Source organism: Callorhinus ursinus, unplaced genomic scaffold, assembly GCF_003265705.2.
Source record: "Callorhinus ursinus isolate GAN/ISIS: 27379988/994484 unplaced genomic scaffold, GSC_fseal_2.0 scaffold21, whole genome shotgun sequence".
Lineage (NCBI taxonomy): Eukaryota > Metazoa > Chordata > Mammalia > Carnivora > Otariidae > Callorhinus > Callorhinus ursinus.
Window position 1 is genome coordinate 13,698,961 of NW_027397083.1, and position 13,253 is coordinate 13,712,213.

Sequence of the window (13,253 nt, forward strand, 5' to 3'; positions counted from 1 at the left end):
GAGTCTGTAACGAGCTTCCCCAGGAGAAAATATTTCTCACACACACCGTCACAACTTGCTGCTGGGGAATTAAGTGCATCCTGTACCGCTTCACTGGGAGAGGACTCTTGAAGTTTGATCCTGGCTTCCTCTGGCCTTCACTCCATTTGTCTTTTCCCTTTGCTGATTTTGTTTTGTGTCCTTCCGCTATCATAAGTTGTATGACTATATGCAGAGCTCATGGAATCCTCCCAGCAAATCACTGAGCCTGGGGGCAGTCTTGGGGACCGCTGACAAGGATGGGTGTGGTTCTTATCCCAATGTCAGAGGTATGCTTTGAGGGGTAAAGTGACTCACCCAAAGCCACACAGTTAGAAAATGAGACACTGGGGTGAGTGAGGCCCTTGGTGCTAGATTCCAGAAGCCAAGCCTCTCTGCCAGTCTGTCACTTCTCACAACAGAAGCCAGACTCCGGCTCAGAGAAATTCTTCTTCCACTCCTGCTATACAAACAGGTTTAACAGAAGCTGCTGTAACTCGGGCTTGACTCAGTGTCCTGCTAACCAAACAGCCCTGCGAGGTAATGGGCTTTCCCGGGAATGGCGCCGGCTGCTCTAGCTTGTGATTACGAGGTATAAGATCAGATCTATTGCTGCATCCCAGGTAGCGGGCCCCGACTAGCATCCCTCTCATCTCCTGCCTTAGAGACAGGACCCATGGTCCTCAAGAAGGAAGGGCCATTTCTTGGGAACGAAGAGGTAGTAAATTACCTTCATGTTCCTGTTACCAGGAACATGCCAACTTTGGCAAGCGTGATCCAAAATTAACAGCATTTTAAAGCCTGGGACGTGCCTAGGTTTTAAAGACTCCCAACACTTTGTTTCAACCTGGAACTTCTGTAATGGTGCTGGTGTGCTCTTCAAAAGCACAAACTTGGGAGACAGTGTCTGGGCTCAAATTGTAGCTCTACTTTTTATGAACTTGGGCAAGTTTCTAAATATTAGTGAGTCTCAGTTTCCGCACCAATAAATTGGAGGTAACATCTATCTCCCAGGGCTCTAGGAAGGACTCAATGAGATAATCTATACAAAATGCTTCTTAGCACAGACCAAGGTATACAGCAAATGCTCAACGAATGGTAATACTTATACTATTTATCATCGTCATCATCAGTTATAGAATTTTAAAAATTACTTCTTGGGCTGCTTATTTTTTTTCCTGATCGCCAAAGTTAAAAAAGCTCGTTATGGAAGATCTCTATGAAGTGATACGAAATGATCGCCAGGATATACTGTTAACTGGGGGGGGGGGGGAAGCAAAGTGCAAAAGAGTATCTATAATATTTTAACCCTCTATATGAGCAAAAGAGAGGGATATAAGAAAATCTACACGGATTGGTTCATCTGAGCAGAAGAAACACAGGAGGGACAAACCAGAAACTAAAGAGCCTGGTTATATACAGGCGGTGGAAAAGGGGTGGAAAGAATGGAGAAACGAGATTGGAATGAGGCTGCCGGGATGAGTCTATATAGCTCTGACTCTTAGAACCCCAATATTTCACATACCCAAACAGCAAACAACTAAAATCATCCACACGATGTACCTGTGCAGACACTCAAAATAAGACAGAAACAGCAAAAGTGAACGTGGCTGGATTATAGACGAGTAAGCCCACCACACTGAAGGCTGTGGGGAAGAACAGAACCAGCCTAAGTAACTCGGGAAACTGTTATTTTGCCTGGATTCCATAAGGCTAAGGAAAAAGAGAATTGTACACAAATAGGGCACTCTACTTTTATTTGTCACAGGGTTATGGATTAGCAGTTCTGAAACTACCTTTGTGTGTACTAGGACTGAACAAATAAGTAAATATACTGCAAATAATAACCGTGAGGTTCCTCACTCTCAGAAGAAGTAGTTAGAAATAAGGAAAGCGGAGAGGCTAAATGATCCTTGAGGCTTTGGACTAGAAGTAAAGGCATCAGTATGAAGTCAAGATTTGTAAAGATAGATAGATAGACAGGCAGAGAGACATACAGATAGATAAGAGAGAGAAAGAGACAAATATTTATAGAATTTTTAAAAAGATTTAATTTTTTGAGAGACAGAGAAAATAGCTCGTGAGAGAGCACAAGCAGTGAGGAGAGGGAGGGGCAGACTCCATGCTGAGCAGGGCGTCTGATTCAGGTGGGGCTCACTCCCAGGACCCCAGGGATCATGACCTGAGCTGAAGGCAGACACTTAACCGACTGAGTCACCCAGGCGCCCCAGGAGAGAGAAATACTGACCTGGTGTGTGCATGGGTCAGCATACATACATGTATTTTCTAGTTCCGTCTGCTAAAAAATATGAGAAGCAATACACTCCAGTAGCAAATGAGCACACCCAGCACCAGATCTTGGTTTCTAAATACCACTGTCTGATAAAGGGAACCAGGGCTCCTTGGAGAAGTGGTTAATTCCAGGGGGAAATTCAAGATGAACCTGGAGTGTCTTGTGTTGCCAGAGAGGAAAGAAGTGCTCAAAATATGATGGAGGCATGGGAGGACACAAGAGTCAACCTGAAGGTTGACTCCAATGGCCAAAGCTACGACACTTGAGTGACAAAATAATGATAGTTTTGGACTATACCCCAGAGAATACAATAAAGATCTGCGAGTCCATCCGGCATCATAAATCGTTGGATAAATAAGTAAACGGGGAAGAAGGGAAGTTTTTCCTTATAGAAGAATTCCAATGGTTAAACAGAGAGGGGACGTGGGAAATAGAAAGTCATCATTTAGCAAACAACACAGTAACGATGGTTAGAGGCAAGACCCAGCGATGGATGCTCACACGAGAGGACCAGCCGGCCTTGCTCTGGCCACCCTTTCGGGGCTGCTGATAGGCTGCTTATAGGCTTGGACATCTGAGAGCTGTTTCCCCGTAAACTTCCATTCACAACATCACCGCAGCTTAACAATGCCTAAAAGCCCCTATCACAGCATCATGCAGCTCTGGACACCTCTCTAGGGCACAGCCACCTGGGGTCCCTGCCTGGCTACGCGGGCCTCCTTGCTCCTCCAGGAGCTGTCATACACAGTCCCAACTCAGGACCTGCATGCACCCTGCTGGTCCCCCTCCCAGGGCTGCAGGGCCCATGCCTCCACTTACTCAGACACTGGACTGTGGACCCAGAAACTCGGACTCCCACCCTCTGTCTCTCTAGCCCTCCTTCTGCTTCTCCTTCTTTTCCTTCCTAGGAAAGGACGTGACTTTGTGCTGTGCTGTTTGAATAATGACCATACACTCATTTGAATACTTTCGTTCACCACTTTCGATGGAGCTGTACCACACAGTGCCAACACCAGGTAATAGATACTTGCTGAATACACAGATGAGCCTATAAAAGAGAGTGGGATTGGGTAACAGTAGCTAGCTGGCTGAATGTTGACCATGGGTTAAGTATTATGCTCTAGGTTTTAGAAATATCACCTTGTTTACTCCTCACAAAAACCCGTTTCACAGATAGGAGAGCTGAGGTCCAGAGGTGAGGGGGTTTGACACTGCTAATAAACAGAGTCAAGGCTCAAACCTTGCTCTTGACTCATCTGCTCCTCTGCCTCTTTAGATATTTCTAAGCCCCAGCCCAGCTCCAAAGGACTAGGCTTTAGGAGACGAAGAAAAAGAATATGAATAATTATAAATGAATTAGCTACCCTTCAATTAACCAGCTCTTTGGCCCTGCCCCTGATCCCTTTTCAAGAATGACTAATGAGACCTGCTGCCTCATCAGCGATGCTCCATTGCGGTCTCGGTCAGAGGGAGCCGTCCTGTTACGATTTATACCTGCGCCATCAGACACCTGCTGAGGCAACCCGTGAGGTGGATCACAGGAGGCCAGCCAAGCACCTGGCTGAGGCTGTGAGCGAAGCCAGCCACTGACAGCAGCTATCGGTCCTCCCCTGGCCCCCGTTTCCCTGAAGGGGGGACATCTCAACGTGAAACTCAGTAGCCCCTGGCAGAAGGGGGGAGGCCGACTATGTCTAAAATCGCCCTGACGAAGGTGGGCAGGGTGCCTCCAGGCCACCGATGACCTGGATTCACTATTCTTCAAGGACCTGCTCCCTGAACTTTCCAAGGAGGCAGCTTTCACCAGTGGGAGGACAAGAACCAGCACTCTCCTGGGGGTGGGTTTCTTTCCCAATCCGTGTCCTCTCCCTCGTTAGAGCCTGGTTGTCACAGTTCTGCTTTTCACGGATCCGTAAATTAAAAAAAAAAAATTGAAAAAAAAAACAACCGAGGTGGAGGTGCGTCGAGGGCTAAAACAGTTGCCAACTTCTTATTTTGCCGGCGAGGACGCACACAAACACATCTGCAATCATCTCTGCTCACCCTTATCCTCCACAGAAAGCCACTTTAGCCTCCAAAGGGCAGGACAAACAACACAGAGTCCTTGGACCAGTACTTGGGGATTACGTCAGGACTAGGGGGGAACCAGGAGACATCCCTGTGTGGCCACGTGGTGAGGCCCGCAGAACAAAGACACAATCCTCACAGGCACAGTTTGGTTCAGTAACTAATTCTCACTTTTCACAGAGGAGAAAACTGAGGACCAAGGAGGCAGTCTGAACCTTGCCCAAAGTCACACAGCTACTTAGGATCAGACTGGTCTAGAATCCAGTTCTCAGTCCCCGAGTCTAGCCTCTGTCAATTACAATATGCTTGAGGCAGGGTGCCACTGAGTCATGCGCTGCCAAATCCCACCCCGGGGGATCAGATTTGGCCAAGATCCCATGAGGCTGAAAGCCCCTTTACCATGTGGCGAGAACTCTCCAAGCCTCCTGAGCCTGGACCAGGCATCAGGCCTGTGGCTCCCAGTCAGCCCCAAAAGGGCTCAGGGCTGCTCACTGGTCCTGGAGGATGCGGCACTGTGGCGTCTGTGGCTACCAGCCCAGACCCTCCCCACGTGGTCCTTCCATGAGAGTCGGACAAGAGCCACCATGCCAGAGCCTCTCCGTTCAGCCAGAACAGCCGGGAGCTCGCTCGTCAGACCTGCAGCATCTCTCAGGCTTTGCCAACCGCTCCAGCCATAAACACGGGTATCTGGGGTCTCTCTTCCAGATGTCTGTAGTTGGCCAAATGAGCAACAGCTACAATCACCACCCCCCTGCTTGCCTCCAATTCCTGCTCCAGGATCCTGCCAGTGTGTGCCTATGACAGCCCAAAGAACCAGGAGCCTTAAGCTCTTCTGTAAAATTACCATCTTGGCTTTTATAAACTCATGACACAGCTCACTGTGAAAAATTCAAACTACAGAGAAAACGCACAAAGGTCAATGTTAAAATTACCACAAATTGCTGCCACCCAGCCAAAGCCACTGTGGCCATTTTGCTAAACGCGCTCCTGAAGCATGGTCTCAAGAACCACTGTGTGCAAATGGATTGCCCTAGGACCTCACTAAAATGCAGTAGGTCTGGAGTGGAGCCTGGGATTCTGTATTCCTGAGACTCCCAGGTGATGTCAATGCTGCTGGTCCAAGCACTTCCCTTCTGAATAGCTAAGGACCATGGTCTTGTTCATTGTTCTATCTCCAATGCCCAGAAGAGTGCCTGGCGCACATGTTACTCAATAATTACTGACTAAATCAATACACAGAAATCTGAGCATATAGCTTTGCTTAAATGCACCCATGAAACACGATGCTATTCGAAACTTGCGTTTGTCACTTGCCAATATATCGTGGCATCTTTTCATGTTGATAACTACGGGCCCACACTATCACTTTTACTGGCTACAGGTAATTTTACTGTATCTCTGCATCCATAAGTCCCATGACGGATGCATACTTGGGGTGTTTTCAATAAACAATGCACATATAGATGCATATATTATTCTCCCCACTTGTACAGTATCTCTTGAAGGTATAACTGCTAGGTCCCAGGATACGCATATTTCACATTTTGGCATCCTTTTGATCATTGACTGCCTCCTCCCAGAGGAACTGGTACCGTCTTCTGGCCACAGGTGGCCACAGAAACAGCCTCCGGCCCCAGATCGTCCATGGGAGATAGGCCGATTCTCCCCCGCTGGCAATGATATTCCTAGAAGCACACAGACTGAGACCATCCTACAGTTCCTCTATGTTTATGTTAGGTTGGTCCTTCACTGCACCCGGTGCTCTATTATTCTCCATTTATCTCTGTCTCTCTTCATTTTAACATCTGTGTATTTCATTACTTTGCCAAGTAGGGGACATTCCTATCCAGTCAAGGAAACCATGACTCTTCTTTTTATCTTTTAAAATTTGCACCGGGTGCAGAGCATCAGTCTTTGCTGGAATTGGTTTCTCTGGGTTACACTAATCACGGGCTAATGCAAAGTGTCCCTCCTTTCAGGAGATGCTCCTTGAGCTAACTTTCCCAGGCTACATTATCCCCTCTAAGGGCCCAACAAAGGGCAGGTTCTCACTCCAAGGACGGTCCTGCTTGCTAACATTTCTCTAGAATGTCCTGTCCTGTGAGGCAGTGTTTAACAAAGAAGGTTGTCAATGATCCTCCTGCAGAAGAATCTCCAGGGATACCCCTCCCCTAGGGGAATCTGCATTCGTATTAAGCACAGAGGATTCCAATGAACACTCACATGCAACCACCCCACCTGACAGATTCTACTGATATCTTATGCCCCAAGAACAAATGACCTCATCAGTCCTTTCTTTCTGATGTTGCAATGGCACAGACCAGCAACCACTCCAGGAATTGTGGCTACAGGGCTCCTATAGGGTCTCCTCTGGCTACCAGCCCCCGTCAACTCTAGCACTCATATCCCAGATAGCATAGGAGAAACCATGGGCCTCTTGACAATCTTTCTCCATCTCAACAGGTTCTCTCTTCCTCCATGTTCACGTGCAAGACACAAAATCACTCTGCTTTACATACAAAAGCTGCGGGCTCATATTCAAATAGTTGCTGTCCTAGCAAAAAGGCCCTTTTAGAACTACAAAACCCCTCAACCAGTTCTGTCCACATTTTAAGGATTTACACTTTACCCGTGCACAATACAAAATAGGGATAAAGGGCCCAAAAACTGTCTACTGCCCCCTCTGGACAAATAAACTGTTCCTGAGCATCCTGCTATCTGTCAGGCACTGAGTCAGTTCTGTGGTGATTCAAACAATACTCCCTGAGAGTGGAGGAAGGACACAGACAAGTCAATGAGACTCTGCATGCAATGCCATGAGTGCTCTGATGGGGGAGCTAGAGGACACCGAATCTCAAAGTGAGTCTGAGGGCAGCAGAAAAGGCTGCTGAAAGGAAAGCAGGCCTCAGCAAAGACACTTCACATATAGCTACGGTGGAAACCGATGTACTGTTTAGACACTGAGGCCTTGCTCATTTATTCATTCCACTAATGTTAATTCACAAACTCTGTGTCATACCTGCAAAGAATAAGGATACACTGGAGACGCCTCTGCTACAGAGAAAAGTTTATAGTGTTGGTGGGGCTGTTCCAAGAAGGAGGAACAGCATGTGCAAAGGCCCAGAGGCAGAAACAATGTAGTAAGGGGAGAACTGAAAGGGGATCAGTATGAACTTGTTTCTCAGATCGGTAAAAAGTGCCTGGTATGTTTTCTTTAATTAAAAAAATGTAAAACTTATTTCTCATAAGAAACGTGCCATGAGCTAGCTGCAATGCAGCTCACACTAAAGATGTGAGAATTATCTACACCAAAGTATAAATCAGAAAAAAAATCAGATTATAAAATTCATGTAATTTTTTTTTTTAAAGGTTTTATTCATTTGACAGAGAGACACAGCGAGAGAGGGAACACAAGCAGGGAGAGTAGGAGAGGGAGAAGCAGGCTCCCTGCTGAGCAGGGAGCCCGATGCGGGACTCGATCCCAGGACCCTGGGATCATGACCTGAGCCGAAGGCATACGCCTAACGACTGAGCCACCCAGGCGCCCCAAAATTCATGTAATTTGAATCAACATGCACAATGCTCCCTCTCCCTTCCCCAAAGTGAACGCCTACATGTGGCATCACTGGCTAAAAACTTCGCAAAAAGTAATGGATCTAAAATTGCTACTATATTCAGTCCCTTGGTTCATTTTGTAAAATGTCAAACCGTGATTCCCTTGAAAAGTCAAACATGACTTCATGGTTGGAAGCAAGGAAGCAGAAAGAGCCTTATAAAAAAGTAACAGGCTGTTTTAAAAAAAGCATATGCCTGGATTCTCTAAGAAGCCTATGAGAGAAAAAAAGGTATTTCATTGTGGTCCCGACGCAGAGGACAAACACCCCAGAAAGCTAAATCCACACCTGGAATTCAGGCCTTTGCACATTCATTACTACCTGAGCAAAAAAAGTCCTTGGCTTGTTCCAGCAGTTCGACTCTGTGTGACTACTGAAGTGAACTCAAGTTTTATCGATCAGATATCGCGATGTTTTATTTCTTCCTCAAACACCATATTGGCTGCTTCAGAGATACATATTGGGGAGCGGAGAGAGCAAAAGATCACAAGCTCATTGGAACATAAATACAGAAAAAAGGCATCTAGCTGCAACAGCTTCAACAGAAAACTGTCGGATAGAAAATTCTTTCTAAACATCTCCTCTTTCCTAAGAACAGGAGGTGTGCAGCCTTGGGGCTAAGAAATCAGAAGGGTTTAGGGTTCAGAAGCATCTGAGCTTCTATGCCCTTTCTGCCACATAATAGCTGAGACCCTGCACAAGTCACTGAACCCCCCTTGACCTCAGTGTCCCTGTCTGTAAAAGGGGCATAAAGATAGCACAGATCTCATCGGTTGTTGGAAAATAATACGGGATTTTGCATGTAGAAAAAAGAGCGCAATGCTTGACATCTAGCAGAGATCTGATCATATCTTCTCCTCCCAAACATGGTCCATGGGTCTACAAACTGCTCTTGCATATATGGATGGCCCTGAGAAAAATGAGGTGGAAGCCAAAGTAATGTTTAGACTAAGGCCTTACTCGTTCAGTTATTCATTGCATTCATGTTAATTCTCAGGCCCTCTATGCCACACATCGGACCAAGTGGGGTTGCAAAGAGAATCAAACATTCAAACATAACTTCGGCTAGCAAGCTGCCCCTAGCTAAGGAACACCTGGCCAAAAGGAGGAAAAAAACAAAAAACAAAAAAAGAAGAAAACAAAGGGCAATAAACAGATCATTGCAATGAGATGTGGTTAAGTGCTTAATAAGTTGTATAAACATTTGCCTTCCAACACTGTACTACTGTCAAGGTTCAAATCCTGCCTCCACCACTTGTTGGACGTATGATTTATTGCAACTGATTTCACCTCTCTGTGCCTCCATTTCCTCATCAGGGAACGGCAATATTAATAGTACCTACCTCGCTGGGTTGTTGTGGGGATTAAATGAAACAATACAATGATCGCTTAGTCTTTCTGCAGAACACAGTATTAGCTATGACGGTTAACACTGTATCAGCTACAGTTACATATAGTACATATTAGCTATTATTATTTAACATGGTACAAAATACAGTATTGCATATAGTGTTATAGGATATTGCACAATATTATTACACAGAATTAGCTATTATTATTACTGTGATTATTTATTACTACCATTTTCAAACAGTTTGGGCCCCAGTCTGGCGGGCCCAGATGCACAGCACAAAAGAGCACATGTCAGCTGGCTAGGAGATCAGTAGGGGTGTGCTGGTAAAGAGAGAGAGGGAAGGAACCTTCCAGGCAAAATGAATGATGCGAATAAAAGCTCAGAGTTGCGACAGGGTGGGCCCGTCTGTACAAAAACATGGGAAGGTTTAGGGCGTGTAGAACACGGATGTGGCAGGAGACAGGGGTGGGAGAGGCAGGAAGGAGTCTGGACACTTACCCCAGGAGCCGGCTAGTGGACATCTTTATAAAGGAAAGTGGCAGGTCAGATCTGTTTTTTTATGAAGAAAATTTTTACTGATTCACAAGGAAATGATGAGGCTCTGTAACATGGAAATATCCTCCTCACTCCCCAAAAGCCCTGAGGGAACTGAAGAACCAAGTCTATAATATTCTTTGGGCTTTCAGGAAAAAGGGTACTATAAACAACAAGGGGATTCAAAGTGCCTGTCCTGGCCCTTTAAAATAATTTTAAGAATGAAAGGGAAAAAAGTCAGCAAGTTTGGGATTAGTACATTATCTTATAACCTAAAGGGTTTTTTTTTTTTCAGGTGATTTATTTTAGCTATTTGTGATGCACATACATATGTGCATGAAGGTATGTTTATATGTCTCTATATAATGGAATGAAAATTCCAGAGAACCCATAAGCAGGAAACCAAGACATTCCCAACTGAGTCTTCTATAGACAGAGTTTGAGAGGAAAAGCTCTAAAAAGATAATAAATAAATGTGGGTCAGATAACTTAGCTTCCGGAGGCTTTTCACTGCTTGGAGGAAAAACTTCCTGACAGTGGATCAGAGTCCCCGGGATGAAAAACAGATGTGGGAACAGACATGCTAGAACAGACTAGTTTCCAGTTTAAAAAGAATACTTTGATAAAGGCATCATCCAAGAAAAGGTGATATCCGAAGGGCAACTCCTAAGAAATGGTGTGGGGAGGGGGGAGGAATGAAAAAGAAAAAAAGAGAAGTGGAGGGAAGGGGAAGGATGTAAGAATCAAAGTTCTCAGGTTTGAATAAAAATGAATAAAGGATAATCCATTCTACATCACTTTTCATCTTACTGGACAATGAGGGACATCACCTTTGCCCAAAGAAGGAGGTTTGACTTTTCAGAGTCTCTACCCTCTCCCACCCTCTGGGCCCTTGGTAAATGCTGAGGTTTTTCTTCCTAAAACACCTTTATTTCTGTGCATATTCTCTACCTTCAGACTTGTGAAAAGAAGTTCATTTCTGATCAGCCTCCTGGAAGTGTCTCTGACAGCACCCCTCACACGCCCCTCCCCACCCATCCACTGAAACAGAAGAAGCCTGGAGCTCAGACTCTCTCCTGACTTGTTACTGAGACACCAGCAAAGAGCGCCAGAGAAAGGCCTATGATGGAGGATTAAATGGCTGGGAGACCCAAAGAACAACAGGGTGCGCCTTCAGAGACATGAGCTGAGTAGGAGGACATCCCATCTGTCACGGGGTAACCTGAAAACAACTGCTTCAGGGAAATACTGCTTAACCCACCACAAATCTGGCTCCAGGAAAGGTTTTCACCAAAGGCATCTTGAGGTTTCCATGATGCCTTCAAAACCAGTCAGAGGAATCACATAATCCCATGGATATCACCTCTTTGTAGCTATGGGCTGGCTTTAAAAACAAAACACCGACCCTCAGCTTCTAACTTATCCTATAAGAGCAGTGACTCAATCCTGACTGCACATTACAATAACCCAGGAAGCTTTAAAAAAAAAAAAAAAGAAAGAAAGAAAGAAAGAAACTATCCCAAAAATCAAGGGAGCCAGAGTGACTATACTAATGTCTAACAAAGCAGAAACTAAGACAAAAAAAAAAAAAAAATGTTCCTAGAGACAAAGAAATGGTCACTCCATCAGGAAGACATAATTATATGTACCTAAAAACAGAGCCCCAAAATACATGAAGCAAAAACTGACAGAACTGAAGGGAGAAACAATATTTAAACAATAAGAGTTGGAGAACTCAATACCCCACTTTCATAATGGATGGAGTAACCCAGCCGAAGATCAACAAGAAAACAGATGACATGAACAACACAATAAACCAACCACATCTAACAGACATCCACAGAAGTCACGATCCAAAAGCAGCAGGACACACATTCTTCTCAGGTGCACATGGAACATTCTCCAGCATATTCCAAACCTATGATGTTCAGTCATTAAAAAACCTCAATAGATTTAAAAGGAATAAAATCATACAATGTATGTTCTCCAATCACAGTGGAATAAAATTAGAAATCAGTAACAGAAGGAAATCTGAGAAACCCACAACTATGTGGAAATTATCAATAATTACCAATACCAAAATAACTATGTAAAAATTACCCGTGGGATTACCAATACTGAAATAACCAATGAGTGGAAGAAGAAAACACAAATAAAATTAGAAAATACTTTGGGATAAATGAAAACAAAAATACAGCATACCAAAATTCATGAAATGCAGCTAAAGCAGTATTGAGAGGGAAATGTATAGCTGTAAAATGCATATATATTTTTTTAAATCTCAAATCCACAAAAAAACTTTTTTTTTTCCACAAAAAACCTCTTAGAACAAACAAATAACTTCAGCAAGGTTGTAGGACACAAGATGAATATACCAAAACCAACTGAATTTCTATATGCCAGCAATCAAATATCCAAACATGAAATTACTAAAACAATTTCACTTATAATAGCATTAGGAGTAAATTTAACGAAAGAAGTACAAGATCTGTACACTGCAAATTATAAAATACTGTTCCAAGAAATTAAAGAAGAATTAAAGGAGACATCCTATATTAAAGAATTAAAGAAAGACGTCCCATATTCATGGATTAGAAGACTAAGTATGTAAGACAGCAATACTCTCCAAAGTATCTACAGATTCAAATGCATATGGATCAACAGAATAAAATTGAGAGTCTAGAAATAAATCATCATTTTCACAGTCAATGGATTTTTGACAAGGTGCCAAAAAAAGTCACTAGGGAAAAGACAGTCTTTTCAACAAATGGCTGGGACAACTGGATCATCCACATGGAAAATAATGAAGCTGTACCCCTATAATTCCATACAATGGAATATCATTGGTTAATTAAAAAGATGAAGTAGTGATACATGATCCAACATGGATGAACCTTGAAAACATCACACTAGGTGAAAGAGCTAGACACAAAGGCCACATCGTATATGACTCTATCTAATGTTCAGAATAGGGAAATCCACAGAGACAAAAAATAGAGTGGCTCCCAGAGACTAGGGGAGGGAGGAATGGCGTTTCTTTTGGGGGTAATGAAAATGTTCTAAAATTAGGCAGTGGCAAGAGTTGCATACCTCTCTGAATACAACTAAAGAAAGAAAGAAAGCTTTCTAAGAACTTCTGAGATCCAAGAGAGTGGTGACATCAGGAATGAAAAAAGTTGCTCTTTTCCAGAAAGATACTACATTGGCCAAATTCCTCCCCAGTTCTTCTGGTTTGCTCCCCGGGCAACATGTGGCAATACTGGGGGTGGGATGGGGCACCTGGCTGGCTCAGTAGGCACAGCATGCAACTCTGGATCATGGGGTTGTAAGTTCGACCCCATGTTGGGTGTGGATATTACTTAAAAATAAAATCTAA

At 44.1% G+C, this 13,253-nt stretch overlaps 1 protein-coding gene across 3 annotated transcripts in view; it reads right to left on the bottom strand.

Annotated features, from left to right (window-relative positions):
* The window catches only part of LDLRAD3 (low density lipoprotein receptor class A domain containing 3), a 220,583-nt gene that overhangs the window by 116,004 nt on the left and 91,326 nt on the right, over positions 1–13,253 (bottom strand). The gene's annotated exons all lie outside the window — the stretch shown is intronic.